General features: G+C 41.3%; 2 protein-coding genes across 10 annotated transcripts in view; one reads left to right on the top strand and one right to left on the bottom strand.

Moving 5' to 3' along the window:
- The window catches only part of LOC115217296 (formin-2), a 160,060-nt gene that overhangs the window by 86,143 nt on the left and 56,562 nt on the right, over window positions 1-17,355 (bottom strand). The window lies entirely within an intron of this gene.
- LOC115217412 (serine-rich adhesin for platelets) overlaps window positions 1-17,355 on the top strand; it is a 137,981-nt gene that overhangs the window by 2,533 nt on the left and 118,093 nt on the right. The window lies entirely within an intron of this gene.

The raw sequence follows: 17,355 nt of genomic DNA on the forward strand, positions 1-17,355 counted from the left end.
CACTGGGGGTTATTATAATTGACTATCCCCTTCCCCATAATTTCAGGCCTAGTGCTTTTAGCAGAAATGATTACTATTATTATTATTAAGGCATTGTGCTGGAAGAATTGTTATCACACTAAACAAAATTCTTATTGGCATTACATCCATTTTTATGTTCTGAGTTCAAATCCTGCTGAGGTTGACTTTGCTTTCATCCTAAAGGATTAAATACCAGTGAAACACTGGGATCGATATAAACAGCTAGTCTCCCCCTAAAAATTTGTGCTTTTAGTAGAAAGGATTATCATCATCATCATCAAGGCAGTAAGTTGGCAGAGTTCTAAGTACATCTGAAAAAATACTTTGCAGCATTTGTTCTGGCTCTTCATATTCTTAGTTCAAATCCCACTGAGGTTAACCTTGCCTTTCATCCTTCTAGGGTTCATAAAATAAATACAAGTTAAGCACTGGGGTCAAAGTAATCAATTTAACCCCCTCCCATAAAATTGTTGGTCTTGAGCCAAAACTTAAACCATTATTATTATCATTATATAACCTATATATAACTGAGTGGCAGAAATGGTTATATGCCAGGCATGTAGTATTCAAATGCATCAATAGTTTTCTTTACAGCTTAATTTTTTCCAACCACTAATCACTCAAATATGGACTGAAGCCTAGAGCCTGGGTTTATTTGTTACATTTTCTCTTTTTTTTTTTTATATGCAAGCATAAGGAGTAGGCAAAGTTACATATGCTTGCACAGAGACATGCCCTCAAAATCTTTAGCAGTAAGATTTAGATAAAACCAGAAACTAAATTGGCAGATTAAATAGTAGTAGTAGTAGTAGTAGTGCCATGAAAAATGCACTTGTGCCAGTGCCACTGAGATGCACCTATGCTGGTAGCATGTAAAAGGCACCCAGCACACTGTAAAGTGGTTAGCATTAGCAAGGGCATCCAGCCATCGAAACCATGCCAAAACAGACAATCGGAGCCTGGACAGCTCTCTGGCTGGCCAGAGAGTAGATGTTTAACAATGATGAGGATGACGACAAAAGATCCTGCAGCCAAAACCTTTGTAGGTGCTCTAAAACTAATAAAATTCATAAGGTTAATGTTTAATTTGAATATCTATAAGGTGAAGTCTGTAGGAAAGGGATGAGTAGGATTGATATTTTGAAGATTAAAAAGTGGGACTCATGAAAAGAAAGAAAGAAAAAGTGTTTAAGAACATTTCCAGATGATGCCATTAAGTTATACAAAAAATTGGAATACTGCCGGTTGAAATTTATTTAAAGTTTTCAAAAGAGACATATATAGCAAGATGCAAAGATAACATGCAAATATGTTTATAGATCTTGAGCACTAAATATTAATTGTAAATGTTCCAAATCATTTTGTTGTGAACTGAAGCAAAGTAATACAGGTTCTTCTAGAAGTACTCCCTGTAATAGTAGTGGTGGTGGTAGTAAGATTTAACCCAGAAGAAGAGAATCATCTCTAACACACCAGACAAAAGATAAGCATCATCACTTTATGACCAAACTTGTGTAAGAGTACTACTGAGTTGGTGTTTTTTAATTTTACTTCTCAAAAGTTGCAGTAGAAGAGAGAGACAGAGAAGAGGCAAAGAAAGAGAAAGAGGGAGAGAGAGTGCATGTGTGTGTGTGTGTGTAGGAGGAGGAGTGAGACATGAGGAGAAAGAGACCATTAAGTAAATACACTTATAAACTTGGCAAACATACATCAAGTGAAGGAGAGTGAAAGAGAGACAGAGATTAGATAATAAAGCTGACAGCATTAGAAAACATATATATATATATATATATATCAAACTAAAATCATTGAACAAGCAAATACAAAGTCAACCGCATGTTATTTCATAATTCGAACATTTAATTATAGAATAAACATATAACCTGCAAGATGGAACAAAATTCATATATACAGCACATAATAATAATAATATGGTATGGTGTGAGAAAAATTCTTATCATTAAAACTTAGAATTAATATTCTAGCGATTCAAAGAGAATACAATTATAAAAGGACTTAGAAAGCAAAATATAATATAAGTAATATATAAAAATATATAGGTATATAAAAATATAGGCATATAAAAATATATAAAATATATATAAATATATATACATATAGGAGCATATAAAAATATAATATATATATATATATCGTGTAAATAAAGTAAAATAAGGTTCATCGTTTAGAAATCTTAATCAGGTAAAATAAGCCTTATATATAAGAAGGAAATCATTTTTACTTATCCCTATGGCCATTTCAGGGGTGTATTATGTTTAAAGCACTAGGGTGCATTCAGATAATACCTCCTTCGTCAGGGGAAAAAAATATATATATATAAAAGCAAAGATAGCCATCACGCACCAGGCCCGTACGGTGTTGTTTTCTTTCCCACTTTGGTATTCATGCACGGATATGTTTTATTATTACCCACAAGGGGCGAACATAGAGGGGACAATACAACCTGATGTGGGGTCAGATTCTCGGATGGAGTTACAAAAAAGATGAGATTAAAAATTCACAAAAATACAAAAATATAAAATCGAATGAAGAACAGACCGGAAGACATTACGGATGGAGTGGGGGCGGGTTTAGCTCGGACCCCACGAGCCCCGCCTCACCACTGATACTTTGGTTTCGTCTTGTTTTACATTTATGTGGTGTCATCCATTCGCAACTTTCGTGCTACATCCTTCCATCGTTCTTCATACACTCTCTTAGTCAGGCATTTTCTCTCCAGCCCTATCTTCCTTTTCAGGTGAAAGATGAAGTAATTCATCAAACCAGGGCCGGATATGAACTTGCCTGACCGTAAACCTTTCATTCTCGTCTTCCATATCACCTCTTTCACAATTGCTACCACAACGAGAAAACAATTCTTACCTTCTTTCACGAGGAAATCTGGTGGGTCAATTTTTGTAATAGACTCAGTCGACAGCTGTACTCTTCGTGTGCTTGACAACAGCTGTTCGGCATAAACCCACACCTCAGACATGACCGAGCAATGAACAATAGCGTGCGGGACGGTTTCCCTATCCCGCCCGCATCTTGGACATATCGGACTGTCTTGGCCACCGTGCCTTGCGAGTTTATCCCGAACAGGTAGAGCTCCTCTGTAGCATTGCCATGCCAGAGACTTCTGGAAGTTGTCCAGTGTCTTCGGCTCGAACGTACGTCGGAACAGACTGGCCAGCTGATTATCGTCGAGACCCTGGGTTTCCCCCAAGGTATCTTCACATTCCGCCTCTACCAACCCTCTATAGAAGAATGTGGTGGAACCCCCACCGCAGGCGTTGCCCGAGCGACGGAATAGCAGGAGAGCCTTGCGACACTCCGTGTACCATGTGCCTAGTTTTGATCTACGATTCAGCCAGGTTTCCCATCCACCGAAACTAGTGAACTTGGGAAACATCAGTTTTGCTAGCGGAGACCACACCCGTTCACCATCCAGGTAGAGCCACAGATGTCTTAACCTCAGCGCATGTCTGCGCATCATCAGCCAAGGCATCCCTAGCCCACCCTTTAACGGTTGTTGACAGCAAGTAGAGCGTTTCACAAGTGGTTTCCCGCCCTTCCACAAGAAGTAGAAGAGCTGTCTTTCCAACTTGATCAACCACAAATCAGGGCAAGGAACGACGGAAAGGCGGTAGGTGATAACCGATGCGATAAACACATTGGCTACCTCCGCCTTCCCTTTCAGGGATAGCCACCGCCAAGACCAGGTCTTGGTTACTGCAGCCACCCTGCTCGATACCTCGCCCCAATTCTTCTCTATTTGGAGGTCTGGACCGAACCAAACCCCTAGCAACTTAATCGGACCCTCCGTCCAACGTCCCACGACGCTGTCAGGAGGCATCAACTTGCCTCTCCAGGTGCCGAGTTGCAAGCCGACTGACTTTTCGCGATTAACTTTTGCTCCTGTCACCGTCTCGTAAACCTCTATGGCCTTGCCTACTTTACGTAGGTGATCCATTTCGGTTACGATGATGGTGATGTCATCCGCGTACGCTGACACCGATTTTCCACTACCTGGCTGTCTCGGGATGCCGCTCAGTTTTCGCAGTAATGGCTCAAGAGCCATCACGTACAAAAGCGGGGAGAGCGGACACCCTTGACGAACCGAGCGCTTGATGTTGAACGGCTTCGACAAGAAGCCGTTCACCCGAACTACCGAGTCGATGTTGTCGTAAATTTGGATAATCCACCTGAGGAAGCCAAGGCCCAGCCCGAACTGTGCCAGGGCAGATACCAGGTAGCGATGGTCGACCCTATCGAACGCTTTAGATTGGTCTAAATGGACCAGTGCCCCACCCTTGCCAGAATCACTATTAAACCCCTCTATAGTGTACCGCATAAGATGGAGATTATCCTGAATGGTTCTGCCGGGAACGGCACATGTCTGTGCCTCCCCGATCAGACCATCCGCGACACGCGCCAATCTTTTCGATAACACTTTGGCCAAAATCTTCAACTCTGTGTTTAGCAGAGTGATGGGCGTAAAATTATCAATGCACTCCCCCTTGCTCGGGTCCTTTCTGACGAGTGTCACTACTCCCCGGCGCACAGATCTGGGTATGAACCCGTTCTGCTGCCAGTTCGCATAGACCTCCACCAGTAGGTGCCCGAACAAGTCTGGCATACTCTTATATAACTCGTAGGGTAGACCATCTCAACCCGGCGCTTTGCCCGCGCCGCAGTCCGCCATCGCTTCAACCACCTCCCCAGGCGTGATTGGCCCTTCACAGCCCTCCGCATCTCGCCCCGATAAGCACAGAAGACCGTCGAGGAGGTCCGTAAAGGTCCTCCTCCTGTCCAGTCCGCCGCACTCACCGAAAAGCTGAGCGAAGTGCTCCTGAAAGGCCTCACACATCTCCTTGGGCTCGTTTATCAACTCACTTTGTTGGTTCGTCATAGATCGAATCGTGGCGTCGTTACCACGCTGAGCTTCCACCACTCGGGCCCATCTCACAACGTTGATTCCTTCACAACCCATTGCGCGGATCCTAGCCCTGACTATGCAGCCCATGTGTTTGACCTCGAGGTGCTGGTTTAACGCCAGTCTCTTGGCCGCCACCTGAACCGCAGAGCCAGTTTTCAAGGCTTCCTCTAATTCCTTAACTAGAGTAGATTCCCTCCTAGCCTCTCTAGCCACTAATCCTATGCTATATCTAATTGACTCGAATTTGATGGCTCGCTTGAGGGCATACCACCATTTGTTATTAATGATGGCACCAGACAGCGCCCTCTGAATTATAGTCCTAATCCGGTCTCTGTACTCCTTAATCGCCAAAAGGGACGTATTAAGTTTCCAGTAACCGGAGCCTCTATTTTTAACCTTATCTATGTCAAGCTTACAGGTGACCATTTTATGATCACTGTAGCTGACCATGTAAAACTGTGGACACTTAGCTATTTTTCTGTCTACTTTTCTAATTAGTATCCTATCTATGTATTACCTGGAAGATCCGTCGCTGTTTGACCATGTCCACAATGGAGCGTTTGGAAATTCCAACCTATAAGGATCTGCTAGCTCAAAGCGGCTTAGCAGATCCATGAAGCCACTGTTACCTTTTCTATCTGAACGCGAGCCAACACAATCTACATCCGCTTTGCAAATTGTGTTAAAGTCTCCTAGCACAACTAATGAATGTGAAGTACCAAGAAAGTTTTCTAGTTCACAAAAATAATCACTTTGCCCCTTTTGGTTGGGTGCGTAAATTGCAACCAGTCTGATAACTTTACCGTTACTGAACGTCAAATCCATGACGACCAGCCTACCTTCTGGGTCTGAAAAAATTAACTTTTTCTCAAAAACCCGCTTTCTTTTTAATAGGACCAACACCCCACCCCCGCCTGTAGGACTGGCCAGAGAGAAAAAACTCTCGTAGCCGTCAAACAGCGGGAGTAGACCTCTTGGCCCCTTTAACCGGGTTTCTGTAGCAACAATAACATCCAAATTACGTGACCTGATATCATTAAGGAAGCGACCTTGCTTCCCGCTTGATCCCAGGCCGCGCACATTTAAACAGCCAACATAAATGCAATCCATAGCTTACCTTATATCAGTGGTTCGACTTGTTTGACTTGTTTTTCGTCGTCTTTTTCGCTTTTATTTTTTCTCCTTGGCTCGTGGGGGAGTCCGACGCAGACCCTCGTATAAATATGGAGATATGTCCAATCTCAGAGGGCCCACGTCGTGAAAGAATTCGGATTTTATCCGTCCGTAATCCTTCCGGCCTATCTTATAAACAATACAGTCTTTTGTTTTTTTCATTTTTTCCACTTTGGCCATGGCTGCCAAAACATTAACTAGCCTGTTGTTGGTAGCCTTAATGGCCATAAATGTATTAGTCGCTTCTTTCCTCTTTTTTTGGTTCTCCTTCTGAGGGGTGGTTTCTGTTTTCCGGTTTTTTTTGGTAATTTTTGACCACCCCTCCTCTTTTTCCTTTTCTTCGCCACTTGTTGCTTCTGCTACCTCTTTGGTTTCTGTAGTTTCTGGTGTTTTCTCTTCTGTTTTCTCTTTTTCCGGCGGTGCTGCTTCCTGCGGTTTAGGTTGGCACTCCGCTCTTACGTGCCCCTTTTTACCGCAGCCGAAGCACCTCGGCTTTCTGCCCTCCACAAACACTAGCACCCTCTCCTCCTCACTGAGCCTCAATATCTCCGGTATTTCTTCTAATGTTTGGACCTCCGCCTGAATCGCCATTGTGATACATTGGCCTTGCCAAAACCCCTCCTCCTCTACTGTAGCCTGGAGGATAGTGATCTTGTCCTCCAGGCTCAACATCACTGCCGCCACCAGGCACGTGGCGTCCGCCTCTGGCGGAATATTTTTCATTAATATTTTTGAGGTCCTTCTGCCTCTGTACAGGGGAAGAAGGACTATATTCTCCGCTTTTTGAGGTTCGGTCGATAGCTTCTTGGCTATCTCCTCAGTCCTAAACCTCACCTCAACTGTTCCAAACTTTCTGCCACGGTTTATATACGTAATGTCTTTCCTTATTGTCTTCAGACAATCCTCTATTTTTTTTTCCTCCACTCTTTGAATGCTTTTCATCGTTGTATTGTATGTCTTGTAGATAATCCTTTTTTTTTCTACTTCTTCTTTCTTCCTGACGTCTGATTCCACTGCTATTTCATTTCCTTCCTTTTTCAAAAGTGCTTCATACTTTTCTAAGTTGCTCTTATCTGTGTTGATTTTCTTTTGTTTTTTTTCCTGCAACTTCTGCGAACTTCTTCGCTGGGGCCTCTTCTTTTTCTGGCGTCACCGTCGGTGAACTTTCTTCACCTGATACAGGTGAGTATGAGATAGGAGTCTCCATCTCTAGATGTGGCTTTACAAGCCTTTTCAATTGGCTTTGACAAGCCTTCAAAAATTTTGGCTTCACAGGCCTTTTGTGTATGTTTTAAACTGTTTCACAACAATTGTTTCAAAACAATTCCCCCGCAGGGGGGAATTAAATACATAGCGAAGGCTACTGACAGTTTTTACCCAAAATACACAATATGTAAAACAAAGCAACAATAGTTAAATTCACAAACCGGTAATAAACAGCAAAATGACAAACACAGACTGGGTATTCATGCAGGGATAGCCCAAAAGACGAAGCAGTGAAGAATTTTTTCTTTTAAATCAGTAGAGGAAGCGGGGTAAAAAAAAAAAAAAAAAATTTCAAATCAAAATTAATTCCAATTAATTAAAATTGAACTAAATTGACTTAAAAAGAGCCTCCGTGGTTTCAAATCCTGCAAAACTTAAATACTTTTATTTTTCAATTTATTTACTTTCTATATACTCAAAAAGAATGGGTTTACTTAACTAAATTAAACTGAATTAATTGGGTTAAAATTAAATTAAATTAAATTGAGCCTTCGAGGTTTCAAATCCTGCAATATCTAAATCAGTTATTTTTATTTTTTTACAACTTATCTTTTCGTAAATCCATTACTTACTACAATTTATTTTATTCCTGTAGATTTTCAGGAATGTAGAAGAAAATTTATGTACGCAAAAGGGGATCACGTCCGTAAATTTATTCAGAATGTGCGGTCCATAACACCTAAGGATGGTAAGTGATTCCCTTATGCATAGCCTACACTTGCTGATATTTCTCTTGAAGTTTGGGATTTTAGAAATGATGGACCATTCTAGGAAATAATTCTTATTGTTCTTTCTCAGGTTGTGTATATGCGATGCAAGTGTAGTTGAGTTAAAGTATTTTTCATTAGTAAAAGAGCTCATGTGTGACCTATATCGCGCCTTAAAATCCATCGTACTACCTATATAAAATTTGTTTAGATAATCTACATCCCTAACTACACATTTATATATTACGTTGGTGACCAGACATGAACCACCCAAAGGACATAATTTGGGTTTCCTACAGTTACATGTCTTTTCGGGGCCTTTCCTAATTTTTTTCCTATTATTATCTTTACTTATTTTATCTCCAGTTCCAGACGGGTTTCGCTCATTCCTTCCCTCTAAACTACCCTTATTATATGGGTTCGATGAGTCCGGTAAAGGTAGACCATTTATAGCTTTGGTACTCAGCTTTACAGGATTATCAACCACATTTCCTTGGTCATCCTCAAAGGAACTTTTTCTGTCGTTCCACCTAGTAAGCTTGCTTCTATTGATTGAAGCAATGATGGAAGCAAAGTTAGGCATTACAGAATAGGAGAATTTTATTGTCGACTTATTGCAGATGCTATAATATTTGTGGTCCTTTGGGAAGTTCTCCTTCAGAATCTTAAAAAATTGTTTTGGTAAATTCCTTACTCTAAGGGAGAAAGGGGGAGCAAACCAAATAACTTCCCTTATTCTAGGCCGTGAGCTTCCTGTTTTGTTTAACTTCTTATCAGGATTTTTAATTTCCTTATACCTACCCTTACTGCTGTTATCCCTAAACATATTATTATTCCTAAACATATTATTATTATTTAAAGGCCTTTTATTATTCCTAGACGTATTATTATTATTATAATTATTATTCAAAAACCTATTATTATTACAGTATTTATTATTGTATTTATCTGTAGTAATTGCAACTTGATCAATTGGCAAACCAGCCATCCTGTTTTTTAGTCTAGTATTAAGGATATAGAATATTTTAGACTTGAAACCACTTAAACTTAGGGCATTATTATACACTGGTGCATGTTGCTCAAAAATCTCTTCGTTCGCAGATAAATTGGATATTCTAGTTGAAATCGCAGTTATGATACTATCTATTGTGGATTTCGGATGATTGGATGACACATTGATATATGCTATCGATTTATTAGTCTTACGAAAGGGATAGTATAGACCGGTATTAAGACACAAGGTAACGTCCAAGAAGTTTACTACCCTAGAGTTACTGTCGTAGATGATATCAAGATTTAAAAAAATATATATTTTTATATATTACTTATATTATATTTTGCTTTCTAAGTCCTTTTATAATTGTATTCTCTTTGAATCACTAGAATATTAATTCTAAGTTTTAATGATAAGAATTTTTCTCGCACCATACCATATTATTATTATTATGTGCTGTATATATGATTTTGTTCCATCTTGCGGGTTATATGTTTATTCTATAATTAAATGTTCGAATTATGAAATGACATGCGGTTGACTTTGTATTTGCTTGTTCAATGATTTTAGTGTTGATATTTTTTCTCTTTCCAATAGAGCACTTCTATTGCAGTCCTATTAAACCTTTTTTTGTTCCTGACAAGAAACAATTATTGTATCGATATATATATTATATATATATATATATATATATATATATATATAGATATATATACATATATATACATAGATAGATACATATATGCATATATATATATGCATAATATATATATATAGATATATATATTATATATACATATACATACATACATACATACATATATGCATATATATATATATATATATATATATATATACATAGATACATACATACATATATATATATATTATATACATAGATACATACATACATATATATATATATACATAGATACATACATACATATATATATATATATAATTTTAATCCAAACGGGAAACAAAAAAACAACAACAATGGAACAATTACAGTATTATTATTAATAGGCGCTCAGGAAAAGGAAGCAGGGAGGTATGACGTTTCGAGCGGAGCTCTTCGTCGGAAACATAAAGAAGGAAGAGAGAGGAAAGAAAGATCCCAGAGCGGGCAACAGGGAAAGAGAAAAAAGACGACTGGTGTTTACGAGTTGCACATGGTGAAAGGCGGATGTTTACGAAAACAGAGCAAAGTGGGTTTTTAAAGGCAAAAGAGTGGAGACAAGGTTGGTAACGCAACAGATGTGTGTGTATGTGTGAGTGTGTGCGTGTGCGTGTGTATGTGTGTGTGTGAGGCGAGATGAAAAACAAAAAAATATATATGTGTGTGTTAGTGTGTGCGTCTGTGTGTAGGCGTGTGAGGTAGGGCGAGATAGTGGTCAGCTTAGCAGACAAAGGTCAGTAGTAAGAAAAAGAAGGAAGGAGGAAGGGAGGGAGGGGAAGGGTGGGGGCGTATGTAGCGTGCCAGCGTTTGTTGAGTAGTAGTGTGTGTGTGTGTCCAGTGTCGTGGTGGTATAAATGGCGAGTAGATTGAATGTGTGTAAGAGTAATGTATATATTTAAGCAATGTGTGTATATGTGTGCGCGTGTGTGTAACGAAAAAAGGGGGGGGGGGGTTAGGGAAAAGACTCCAGCTGAGGGGAAGATGGAAGAGTGGTCCCGCGGAGGCGGGCGTGGGAAAACCCAACGACACGCGACGGTCCCAGGAACGGGCGGGAGGTCTGTCGGTTCCAAGAGCGAGGTGCCTGCGGAGCGTATGCGTACGCGAACCGGCGCAAGCGCGTGCGTGCGCGAGCCTGCGAGTATGTGCGTAAGTATGTATGTGTGTGGATGTGTGAGTGTGTCTGTGTGTATGTCGGGTGGCAGTGTGTCCGATGAATGTATGTGAGTATGTGTGTATGTATGTGTGTGCATAGATGTATGTCCGTGTGTGTGGTGTGTGTGTGTGTATGTGTGTGAGTGTGTATGTATGTACGTGTGGGTGTGGGGAAGTGTGTGTATGTGCATGTGTGTGCGCGTACATACAGGTGTGTGAGTGAGTGGGTGTGTGTGTATGTATGTGTGAGTGTGTATGTATGTGTGTGTAGGATGCATGTATGTGTATGGGTGTATGTATGCGTGTGTGTATGTATGTATGTGTACGTGCGTGTGTGTGTGTGTATGCGTGTAGGTGTGCGCGTGTGCATGCATGTGCGTATGTGTGTGTGTGTGTGTGCATGTGTGTGGGTATATATGTATGTGCGTATATGTGTGTGTGTGTGCGTACATGTGTGTGTGTGTGTATGCATGTGTGTGTATGTAGGTGTGTGGGCGTGTGTGTATAGGTGTATGTATGTAAGTATGTATGGGTGTGTCCGTGTATGTGTGTGTATGTATGTGTGTGTATGTAGGTGTGTGGGCGTGTGTATATGTGTGTGTATGTAGTGTGTGGGCGTGGCGTGTGTATATAGGTGTATGTGTGTATGTCTGGGTGTGTCCGTGCATGTTTGTGTGTGTGTGTGTATGCATGTGTATGTAGGTGTGTCTGTACGTGTGTAATGTATGTGTGTATGCGTGTGTATGCGTGCGTGTGTGTATGTAGGTGCGTGTGTATGGGTGTGGGAGTGTAGGTGTGTGTGTGCGTGTGCGTGTTTATGTTGGTGTGTGCGTATGTGAGTGTGAGTGTATGGGTGTTTGTCATGCATGTGTGTGCGCGTGCAGGTGAGTGTGTGTGTAAGTATGTGTGTGTATGTTTGTGTGAGTGTGTATGTGTGTATGTCTGTGTGTATGTATGTGCGTATAGGAGTATGTGGGTATGTGTGGTGTATGTGTATGGGTGTATGTATGTATGTGTGTGTGTGTGCATGTGTATAAGTATATGTGGTGTGCGTATGTGTGTATATGTGTATGTGTGGTGTTTATGTATGTGTGTATGTATGTGTGTAGGCGTGTGTGTGTAGATGTATGTATGGGTGTGTGTCCGTGTGTGTTGTGTGTGTGTGTGTAGGTAGATGTGTGTGTCTGAGTGAGGGTATGGCTGTGTAGGTGTGTGTGTGTATGAATGTAAGTGTGTGTGTATACAAGTGTAATGTATGTATGTAGGTGTGTGTGTGTGTGTATGTGTACGTGTGCGTGTGTATGTGTGTGTGTGTATGCGTGTGAGTGTGAGTGTATGGGTGTATGTCTGTGTGTGTGTATGTCTGAAGTAGGTATGTATGTGTATGTATGTATGTGTGTGTGTGTGTGCAGGTATGTGTGTGTATGTGTGTGTGTGAGTAGGTGTGCGTGTATGTATGTGGGTAGGGATGCATGCGAGTGTGTGGGTATGTATGCATACATACGCACGCGCACATCCGAAGCAAGCCACACACACGAAGCGCGCCCACGCACACAACGCACAAGCAGTACAACGCAAGCCCAAGGGGCCGACCAAGCCCCCAGCGCGCGCCAAGGCGCGCGAGCGCAAAGGCCCTCGAACGCCCCGCTACGCGGGAACCGAGGATCCATCAGCCAAAAACCGGAAAGCAGAAAAGAGGGGGGCTGCCTGGATGCAAAAAGGTGTATGTGTGTGTGCATTCAGTGTAAGGGTGTGCATGTGTAGGTATGTATGTATGTATGTGCCTACATGTATGTTTGCATGTGTGTGTGTGAAGTATGTACGTGCGGTGTGTGTGTGTGTGAGTGTGTGTGTATGTATGCGTATGTATATGTGTGTGTATGTGTGTATGTATGTCTGTGTGTGTGTGTGTGTGTGTAAGTATGTATGTGTGTGCGTATGTATGTATGTGTGTGTGTATGTGCATGTTGGTTTGTATGTTAGTGTGTGTTAGTATGTCTGTAAGTTTGTGTGATTAAATGTGTGAATGTATGTACGTAGATGGGTCTACGTATGTGTGTGTGTGTGAACAGGCGTGTGGGAGGTAGGTGGGTGGGTGTGTGTGAGTGGTGTGTCCACAAAAAAAAAAAAAAAAAAAAAAACCGATCTCAAGAGGAGGGGGCTGTGTTAAGTCCGTGGGGGGTGGTAGTTTGTAGGGTGAAGATGTAGCGTTGCTCCAAGTGGAGCCTGGAAAGTGGGCGACCATGGTGGGGGGCGAGACCAAACACTGAGATGTCATCTAGGGAATGGGGCCGAGCGGAAGTGGCGTGCGACGGGAGAAAGAGAGTGTAGGCGAACGTCCCTCAAGTGTCAGTGAAACGGTCGGACAACCGGCGTCCCGTCTGTCCTACATACAGCATCCCGCATAGGTTGCATTTAATGCAGTAAATAAGGTCAGACGAGGTGCACGTAAAAGAGTGCCTAATGCGTACAGTGTGCAGGTTGGAGCCGGTGACAGCGGTGGTGTTGGTGATGAAGGGGCAAGTGTTGCAACGGGATCTAGAGCAAGGGAATGATCCGTGTGGGGCTGAGGGGGAAGGAGAGAGGGTGCTGTGGACCAGGAGGTCACGCAGATTGCGGGCTCGTTTGAAAGAGGACAGGGGTAGTTAGGGAAAATGGGGCGGGTGGTGGGATCAAGCTGGAGGCGACGGAAGGCACGTAGTATCTTGCGACGAAGGGGTAGGGTAGAGGGGTGGAAAAGGAGGGGAAGGGGGTGCGGTTGGGGGGTGGGCGGGGGGAAGGAGACAGGGCAGTAGTGCGGTCGATGCGACGGGCGCGGGTGAGGGCATCAGAGAGGAGTATGGGTGGGTAACCTCGGAGTCTGAACATGCGGGCCAGGTATTGAGATTGGGTCTCGAAATCCTGGTCGCGGCTGCACAAACGTCGGAGGCGGAGGAACTGGGAGTAGGGGATGGCTCGTTTGGTGTGGAAGGGGTGGGAGGAAGAGAAGTTGAGATAGAGGTGGGAATCCGTAGGTTTAAAAAAGGCGGTGGTGGTGAGAGAGCTGGAGGGGTGATCGATGCGGAGAGAGATGTCAAGGAAGTTGACAGAGGTGTTGGAGATGGTGGAGGTGAATTGAAGAGAGGGGTGAAAGTTGGAAAGGAAAGAGATGAATTGGCAGAGAAGTTCGCGGGAAAGGGAGGTGGCACCTACGCAGTCGTCGATATAGCGACCGTATAGTTCGGGGGTCGGCCCAGAGAACTGGGAGAACACTTGGGCCTCAATGTAGCCAAGAAAGAGATTGGCGAAATTGGGGCCCATCCTAGTTCCCATCGCGACCCCGGACACCTGTTGGTACGTTTCCCCGGCGAACGTGAAGCAATTGAGGGTGAGGAAGAGCTCAGCCAACGGAGAAGGGTGGGGGTGCTGGGGTGGGGTCGGGACGACGGTCGAGGAAGTGTTGGAGGGCTAGGAGACCGTCATTGTGGGGAATCACTGTGTACAGGGATTTTACATCTAAAGTGAAGAGGAGGTGTGAGGGGCTGGAAGGGAAGGAAAAGGAATTGAAGAGACGGAGGGCGTGGTTGGTGTCGTGTATGTGGGATGGGAGGGCTGCGACTAAGGGGGACATGATGCGGTCGAGGTATAGGGAGATGAGTTCAGTGGGGCAATTACAGGCAGAGACTATGGGACGGCCAGGATTAGAGGGTTTATGGATCTTGGGAAGGAAGTAGATACATACATACATATATATATATATATATATATATATACATAGATACATACATACATATATATATATATACATAGATACATACATACATATATATATATATACATAGATACATACATACATATATATATATACATAGATACATACATACATATATATATATACATAGATACATACATACATATATATATATACATAGATACATACATACATATATATATATACATAGATACATACATACATATATATATATACATAGATACATACATACATATATATATATATATATATATATATATATTATATACATACATATATGCATACATACATATATATATATATACATACATATATGCATACATACATACATATATGCATACATACATACATATATGCATACATACATACATATATGCATACATACATACATATATGCATACATACATACATATATGCATACATACATACATATATGCATACATACATACATATATGCATACATACATACATATATATATATATATATATATATATATATATATATACATACATATATGCATACATACATACATACATATATATATATACTAGCACTACGACCCGGCGTTGCCGGGTCATAATGCTAGTGCATACATATACAGCTGCGTGCATGTGCACATACACATGAGTACTGTCCAAATTTCTGACCAATCACATACAGATAGCTGGCATTCAATTGGCGTATCAAGTTTCAGGCATTTTGATTGGGTTTTGGATAGAAAATTCACAAAAAAGTCAATTCTATTGATTTTTGAATGGCTTTGCGGGGTGACTGAGGAAATGCAAAGATGTGCACGACCACCTTTGGATGGTTTTGAATGACCATAGAAAGTGCGAGCCCTCTAACTGAAAAGTTATGGATTTGTATAAAGGACACACATGCAGACATTTTGCCATTTATATATATAGAGATGTGTGTGTTCATGAGACTCAGTAATGGTGTGAATACAACTGTCCGTAAGATAATAACATTCAAATGATCCAGGACAACATGTTCCAGTGCCCAGTCTTCACATATTTCTCTGTTGTTAAATGTTCAATGTGTTAAGTGTAATAAAATCAGCAGAAAATGACTTGCATTCAGTCCTAGAAAACAGTTCTGCTTACAGAAAAAGACCTGTATCTCACATTGTGTGTGTTGGAAAGGAGATTAGAAAGTGACTAGCAGAATTGCCCGGCGTTGCTTGGGGCTGAATTGCTTGAAAGTACTGTTAATGATTGCACTGAATTATGATGATTATTCAGGCAAATATTGATATAAGTTTACGGTGGGAGATAAGGACTTAGCGATAAAACATGTGCCATTGCATTGTTTTGGGGGAACCAAATTTCTGATGAGCATTATAGGGGCACCAACTTTAAGTTTGAGAAAGTGTGGTGGTAGTCCGGGGTGCTCAAAGGAATTGAGTACCTCTATTGGATAGTTGATGACGTCCTCTGGGTCAGGAGTTGTATCGATAGACTGATATACATAGACTTCCCCAGGAATGAGTTTTAGCATTTCATCATTAATATGGTGAACAGTTTTATTCCTCGGGGCCAGTATAGCCTTTTTGCCAATCCAATCCATATTCTGATAATTAGCTTGTAGATCTGGGAACACTGAATCTCTGAGATCAGAAGGCGTCTTAACAATGGTACAAATGGAATCGATGGCAATATTACCATTTTCATCCCCTGGTATTTTGCCTTCGCCAAGTGCAAGGAGGGTGTGAGGAAATGCTGCTGATGTGATATTACGTTGCATATGAGCATGCATATTGGTGTGAAGTTTGAGAGTTACTTCCCTTTATTAAAAAAAATATGCATTAAAATGGAAAAAAATTATGGTAAATTATTTGTAAAATCGTAGACTCATCGTAGACACGCGCTAATACCCAGAAAGGGTCGATATGAATCACGACTATAAGATACCCGGTTTTGGTTAAACTGCATCGCAAAATGTGGGAGTAGTTAGGAATCTAAATCGGAGTAGACAGACACACAACCTTTCTTTTATATATAAAGATTTTCGTCCTAAAAAACTTTGTATGGATTGAATGGTTACCTCTATGGAAATATATACACGCACATTATACATACATGTGTGCATAGATGAATATATAAATACATTTATATATCTATATACACTTTTGGGCGATCTTTCTGCTACTTAGAGATAACTTTAGATCGTATTTTCGTCCTAAAAAACTTTGTGCGGAGTGAATGGTTACGTCTATGGAAATATATAGACTCACATTATACATACATCTGTGTATAGATGAATATATAAATACATTTAAATATCTATATACACTTTTGGGCGATCTTTCTGCTACTTGGATATACTTTAGATCTTATATTCGTCCTAAAAAACTTTGTATGAATTGAAAAAGAAAATGAATTAAAATTTTTAAGAAAGGAATTTGTTTACATACATGTGTGAAATGGCAAATGTTTGTGCAGTTGTCCGAAATGGAACCAGGGTAAATGTGTGGAACTGATGTATTATAATGAATAGTCCTTCTTGTTGTGAATATTAATTTGATTAATATGAACTGAAAACCAGTGGTGTAGCATATAAGACCATAGGTGATCTTCTAGCAAAAAGGATGACCAGTCTGACTGGCTCATCCCTGTCACACACTCACACACACGCACACACACACACGCACCCTCACACACACACACACG

Source organism: Octopus sinensis, linkage group LG11 (genome assembly GCF_006345805.1).
Source record: "Octopus sinensis linkage group LG11, ASM634580v1, whole genome shotgun sequence".
NCBI classification, from domain to species: domain Eukaryota; kingdom Metazoa; phylum Mollusca; class Cephalopoda; order Octopoda; family Octopodidae; genus Octopus; species Octopus sinensis.